This window comes from Bactrocera oleae, unplaced genomic scaffold (assembly GCF_042242935.1).
Source record: "Bactrocera oleae isolate idBacOlea1 unplaced genomic scaffold, idBacOlea1 ctg00000010.1, whole genome shotgun sequence".
In the NCBI taxonomy this organism is placed as follows: domain Eukaryota; kingdom Metazoa; phylum Arthropoda; class Insecta; order Diptera; family Tephritidae; genus Bactrocera; species Bactrocera oleae.
This window is the reverse complement of record NW_027212753.1, coordinates 587,501-595,000: the sequence shown is the minus strand read 5'-3', so window position 1 is coordinate 595,000 and position 7,500 is coordinate 587,501. Positions and strand designations below refer to the sequence as shown.

Genomic DNA, 7,500 nt, shown 5'->3' with positions numbered 1-7,500 from the left:
AAAATGCATTCAGAGGCCCATGCCCCGTTAACAAAAAACCCAGACTCAGACAAAATCTGAAGTCTGGGTTACCCTCAACGAACCTAACATCCCGGATGTACTCATAAGTCACCCGACCGTTAGGACTATTGTCCCAACGGTCTTGCCACCTACTCCTAACCCTATCATCTAGAAGCCTCTTGCTCCCTAGAAATCCCTCCCTCTCCACATCATCATCGGAAATCCAATCATTCCGCAGCAATGACACACTCAAGCCCCTTCTTAACCTGAATGCAACAGCTCGCTGTACAACAATCAGGTCAAGAGGGGGTGCACCTAGTAAAACCTGCATCGCATCCGTTGAAACGGTGCGACATACAGGCAAACATGCAAGCATCATGCAACGTTGCACCGAGAGGAGTTTTCGGCGACCAGAGACCGTCATCGCTGATTCCCACCATATTGCGGCTCCATAAGTGGCACAAGCCACAAATAGACCACGGTATATGGTGCGAACAGCACGGCGTCCAAGGCCCCAATCGCTCCTCAAGATGCGTCGCACTTTGCCTACGACCGCCTGCAGTCGCTCCTTCAGAATCGCTAAGTGTGGAGTAAAGCACATTCTTTCACTCATGGTCAGCCCCAGGTATTTGACTTGCGTCACATACCTGATGCTGACCCCATTCACCTTGACAATCGGTGGACGAACCGGCGACAATCTGCCCTTAAGCAGCATTGTCACCGTTTTGTCCATCGATATGTCTACCCCCACACCTAAACCCCAACTATTTACAATTTCTAAAAATTGTCCTCCCGCCCGCTCTAACTCAAATCGCGATCGACCTTCAACCAGAAGGAGAAGGTCGTCCGCATACGCACAACATTTACAGAGGGGTTCGAGCTGTCCAAGCAGAGAGTCCATCATGAGGTTCCAAATATATGGACCGCAGATGGATCCCTGCGGGCAGCCACGAACCACTCCGATCTCCACACTCCCATTCATTCCGACTAGAGAGGCTTTTCTGTCCGAAAAGTAACTCCGCCAAAGAGTAATTTCCGGACAGCCAAGCTCCTCCAGCCGTTGCAACACTCGATCCCAGCTTAGGTAATCAAATGCCCCCTTGAAGTCAACAAATATGCCAAGGACATATTTGTTGACATTCTCCCTAACAGCACCCTGAACGTAGAACCACGCATCCTCTACACTGCGTCCTTTCCTGAACCCATACTGTCTATCCGACCACATACCCCGCGTTAGCTCCTGAAGCCGTTCCACCATAACTCTTTCCAGCACTTTTCCAAGTACTGGAAGGAGACTGATGCCCCGATAAGAGCGAGGATCACTCCTGATCTTATCAGGGGACTTCAGGAGAGGTACAACCCTAGCAATTTTCCACTCGCGTGGAAAATAACCCTCCCACACGCACTTATCATAAATGGCCTCCAAGTATTCAGGAATGAACTTCCACAAGCTTTTACACATCTCTCCGTTCAAACCATCAAAACCTGGGGACCGTTTAGACCTGACCAGGCCAAAGGCGTACCCCAACTCTCCATCATCTAATGGAGGGACAGGTACCTCTTGTGCTTGAGGTACCTGAACCTCCGCCCTAGGAAAGAACGCTCCTAACAAAGCCCCCGCACACTCTCTCCACGTTGATAACACAGTGTCACCAACGCGAAGAGAGGTGATATCCTCCCTCTTACGACCCCGGCAGATCCTATAGACCTGACCCCACGGGTCGTCCCTATTTTCCCTTACAAAATTCCTCCACTCCTGCTCTTTAATTTTAATCAACATCTCCTTGTATTCCCTAACCGCACAACTAAATTCATGCCTAAGCTGGGACAACCTGTCAGAATTGGACCGCCGAGCGCGTTGAAACTTTCGCCTCAATCGCCTGACAGTCCTCCTCTTCAAGGTTAGCTCATGCGTCCACCACCTAATTTTCCTAACCATTAAACTTTCACACTTTCTAAGTACCCTATCATTTACCCCCCACACTACCTCATAAAGACGAGCAATCTGCTCATCAACCCCCAAATCCTCAAACGCTCTAAGCGGTATACCCAATACCGCTTCCCTGACAGATCGTCCATATTGGTTCCAGTCGATACCAGAGGTACGCCATCGCCGCAATGGACTCTCATACAGCGAGGGAGGGGATTTGGGAGTAACCATAATTTGGATCAAATTATGATCACTCAATCCCCACCCTCCCTTAACCTCCCATCTAGCTACGAACGCCCTATCTGCTGCCTGATTCATAAGCGTCACGTCAATGTCACTCACGCCCCCAGGCCCATCAAACGTGTACCATTCACTCGGCTCATTCACAATGTGGAGGTTTTTAGCCACCACCCATTCACTTAATGCCTCGCCTCGACTGTGGCTTTGATATCCAGACGAATGCCGGGATACCTTACTAAACCACATCGAAGACGAGGCATTCGCATCCAGCCCTAGGATAAATGGGCTACTACTCGCAAGTAGTAGTAGCTTATCCATGTAGCCCAGGTAGGGCTCTAGGGGCTCGCTAAATTTGCAGTACAAACTAGCTACAATCAGCCTACCGAACTCCCCCTCTATCGCGACACATACACCCAGTTGTGAGGAATCCACAACTACGCAATCGTAGTTGGGATCACTCACAACAATTGCAGCATTAGCCCCAAGGTCCGTGAAGACCTTGAAACTACCAGGAAGACCCCGAACCACACCATTGGTGGCGTAGGGCTCCTGGAGTAAGGCAATGCCGCACCTCCCCTCAGCCATACACCCCCCCAATTCACACATTACGGCATACGCCCCCTGGCAGTTTAACTGTATAATCCCCCCCATCAGTGTCTGGCGAGGGCGCGCTCAACAATGCCACAGTATATCGGGCAGACAGCGGACATCATAAGATGCCCAGCTGGTCTACCCTTGAATGCGCAGTTGCGGCAATGGAGTGCATTGACGCAACTGGCAGCTCTGTGGCCTTCTTGACCGCACCTCCGGCAGACATCTGATTTGGCCCTACACACAGCCACTCTATGGTCGAAACTCATACACCGGAAGCAGCCAGCAACGGGGCTATCCGGTCGCACCCGGAAGGAGAACCACTTGATGTAGCACCTACCTGCCTCCAAGAGGGCGGACATCATTTTGTCCGTACCCTCAAGGACGACATTGGTGCTACCATCAGGGGCCACCTTCCAGGGACGACTGACCATCCTCACGTCTGACCTCAGGGACGCCGGGCTGAAATCCTGAAGGTTCAGCCGGAGTAACTCTTCCATGAACTCGTCATGGGAGATCTCCGTGTGAACCCCCTGGACCACAACCCGGGGACCCAACTTCCGGTTGACAGTCACGTCCAACCCCACCTCCCCGAATTTCGCGTTAGTCGCCACTTTCTCCCTCTCTAAAACAGAGGGAGTGCGGATAACCGCCCCACCACCCTTAATAGGCCTAACTTCGTGAATCCTTACCCCCAGGGAAGGACCCACCTCCTTAACTACTTTCTGTATGACTTCCTTAGAGGAAGTTGCGGGCCCCTTACTCCTGACCACAACAGACCAGGTCTCAACAGCCTTCGGCGCCACCGGTGCAATCGCCTCCAGTACAGGTGCTGGGGGCGGAGGCATCGGTGCCGATGGAGCCGGCATTGACCTGCTCGGTGGCGAGGAGTGTCCCCCACAGCCTCCTCTAAGGGCGTCAACTTGACCACGAAGATGGGCATTCTCGGTTACTACCGTCATCAGAAGTGCCTCGTACTTCGAGGCAAGCTCCATCAGCCCCTTCGCGGTCCCTATGGCGAAATTTTCGGCCCCAAAAACCACTTCGCTAAGCTCAGCCGAAATTTTCTTTATAGCCGCGACATGGCTAACCGCACCACCCCCGACAAAAATCGCGCTCCCTTTAGCAGCGTCACCTCTGCCCACACTACCCTTACTCGCGCTCGCCTTCTTTGCGCCCGTTTTTGTCGCGCCCTCGTCACCACGCACGAGACCAACTTCTGAAGTGCCCGATTTCTGCGCGCCCACATAAGCGCTCGTAACACGCACTTCGCCCTCGCCCGACTTTGCGGGGTGAACAGCCGCTTTTTCAGCGGTGTCACCTTTACCGCATCCGCTACAACTACCGCTCCCGCCCTCTTCACCCCCCGTTTCACCCGCAGACCCCAAACGCGCCTTCTGCCGAGGCGGGGACCTTACCGGTGGCCCCACCATCTCGTCTCCCGAAGTGTCGACCGTAATGGTTGATGGCCCCGACTCTTCGCTCCCAGCGAGGGACTTAACCCTCCTCCTCCGTGGTGGAGGCATCTCTACCTTCGGACTTCGCCTTTCGGTAGGCTGATCCGCCAAGCGTACCACTGACGCAGATGGGACTCGTTCAAACAAGACCCCGAAACAGCCGCTCGCCACGTACGTGCGACTGAACGCGCTGAAAAAAGTGTCGCAAGCGCAGACCCGCTCTGTAGCAGCGACGACCCAAGCGGACGATTAAAGCGTTCTCGCAAGGGTACAGCCCACAACTCCAACCAAATGGTCTGGACAAAGGTCACTCAAATGACCGCCGGACGGAACAAGTCCCCGTAACGGTTGCGAGTCGACCGATGTGGCGCTGAACCGAATCGATCCGTGGGCTAAACGCACACTACTACGACCGTTTGTCTGCACAGGATTCACTGTCTCCAACACTGGGACAGCCGCCGGTACCTATTGAGCAATCCTGCTCAGGACTTGCTGACACTGACCAACTGAACGCCAGATGCCCAACACAGCACTCCAAACAAGCAGTCCAGCCGGCAAACAATGCCAACAACACAGCACTAAACTGGAACTGTACGGAGAGTCCCACAACAACAACAACCACGTTGCGGTAGTACCTAAAGGTACAGTACACAATATTAAAAATATGTACTTACCGCTACTTAATATGCCCACGCCAAAAATTTCCCAAAAACGCGCAATTCGTGCCCTAGCACGAAAAACCACACACGCGGTCCCGTAACCGAGCAAAAACAATTTCCAGCGAATACCCGCACAAAACGAAATTCCACGGAAATCGCAACAACAATTTTCACACCCGCCAAGCAACGGTGCCAACTCACTCGCGTAAACAAATACCGCACAAAAGAGAATCGAAAAAATCACTAATTAATCGCAACGATGCGCACGCACGTCTATTCGCGTCGGAATCCAAACAACGAATGAGTAGATAGGGACAGAGGGAATCTCGTTAATCCATTCATGCGCGTCACTAATTAGATGACGAGGCATTTGGCTACCTTAAGAGAGTCATAGTTACTCCCGCCGTTTACCCGCGCTTACTTGAATTTCTTCACTTTGACATTCAGAGCACTGGGCAGAAATCACATTGTGTCAACACCCGTTAGGGCCATCACAATGCTTTGTTTTAATTAGACAGTCGGATTCCCCAAGTCCGTGCCAGTTCTGAATTGATTGTTAATTGATAATCGTTATAATTTAAAAAGTATCTATACAATAATAAATCCTTTAGAAATTTTAGCAAGAAAGTTCCACAATTGGCTACGTAACTACTATCCGGGGAACAAGAATCGAAATTCTCTATTTACCCAGAACGAGTACATAAACCATGGTATTGCTTCCCAATCAAGCCCGACTATCTCAATCTTCAGAGCCAATCCTTATCCCGAAGTTACGGATCTAATTTGCCGACTTCCCTTACCTACATTATTCTATCGACTAGAGACTCTTCACCTTGGAGACCAGCTGCGGATATTGGTACGGCCTGTTGAGAAGTTTGCGTAACCCCACCATAAATTTTCAAGGTCCGAGGAGAAAAAATCGACACAACAGTAAATGTCATGCTCTTCTAGTCCATCTACCATATCTACCATATCTCTCTTCGAAAGACTTCCATGGTAGTACGACTATAAAACAGAAAAGAAAACTCTTCCGATACCTCTCGACGGCTTCTTTATGGTCGTTCCTGTTGCCAGGATGAGCACAAGGCCCATTTTTAATAACAAACGGATACTCAACAGGTTACGGAATTGGAACCGTATTCCCTTTCGTTCAAAATTATTCAAGTGTTTAATTACTATGGAATAAAAATTCATTCATTTCATTTCATTAAAACTTGAAAATTTTCGGCTTTCGCCTTGAACTTAGGACCGACTAACTCGTGATCAACCACTGTTCACACGAAACCCTTCTCCACTTCAGTCCTCCAAGGTCTCATTCGATTATTTGCTACTACCACCAAGATCTGTACCAATAGCGGCTCCATGCAGGCTTACGCCAAACACTTCTAAGCACACCATTGTACCCTCCTACTCACTAAAGTTTCAAAATTTATAATCCAACCGAAATTGTATTATAAATCATGTACTTTAGCGGTAATGTATAGGTATACAACTTAAGCGCCATCCATTTTAAGGGCTAGTTGCTTCGGCAGGTGAGTTGTTACACACTCCTTAGCGGATTACGACTTCCATGTCCACCGTCCTGCTGTTTTAAGCAACCAACGCCTTTCATGGTATCTGCATGAGTTGTTAATTTAGGCACCGTAACATTACGTTTGGTTCATCCCACAGCGCCAGTTCTGCTTACCAAAAGTGGCCCACTGGGCACATTATATCATAACCTCAACCTTCATATCAAGAAAGGTGAGGTTCTTACCCATTTAAAGTTTGAGAATAGGTTAAGGTCGTTTCGACCCTAAGGCCTCTAATCATTCGCTTTACCAGATAAGATTATTTTACATAATTTTTAAATGCACCAGCTATCCTGAGGGAAACTTCGGAGGGAACCAGCTACTAGATGGTTCGATTGGTCTTTCGCCCCTATACTCAATTCTGACAATCGATTTGCACGTCAGAACTGTTTCGGTCTTCCATCAGGGTTTCCCCTGACTTCAACCTGATCAAGTATAGTTCACCATCTTTCGGGTCACAGCATATATGCTCAAGGTACGCTCCAGTTAGAGGTATAAATAATAATAAATTATCATTATACATAACTATATGGAACGCCCCGGGATTGAATTAATAATGTAATACATTAAAAATTAATCCCATTATTAATACAGTTAAGTTAATTTCGCCATTAGGTTTAATATAACCCAATGACTTGCACATATGTTAGACTCCTTGGTCCGTGTTTCAAGACGGGTCCCGAAGGTATCCTGAATCTTTCGCATTGTTAATCATATAAATGCATACAATTAATATTAAAATCAATGATAATAATATTATTGTAAAATTCAAAAGAATTTTAGCATTATATATAATAAAATCTATCAACACTTTATCAAATCATCAGTAATTATTCTATGTTAATAAGCTAAAAGCAAATTAATTTGAATAAACTTAAAAACCAATGATCTTTTGATAAATATTTTATTATGTTAATAGATTACAATGTCCTTATATGAAAAAAATGCACACTATTACTATAATATTTAAAATTAAATACTACAGTTATAATGATGAATTTTTCATAATGGATATTCAGGTTCATCGGGCTTAACCTCTAAGCAGTTTCACG

General features: G+C 48.1%; 1 pseudogene; it reads right to left on the bottom strand.

The window, feature by feature from the left end:
* Positions 1 to 7,500, bottom strand: part of LOC138858565 (large subunit ribosomal RNA) — a 9,921-nt pseudogene that overhangs the window by 2,006 nt on the left and 415 nt on the right.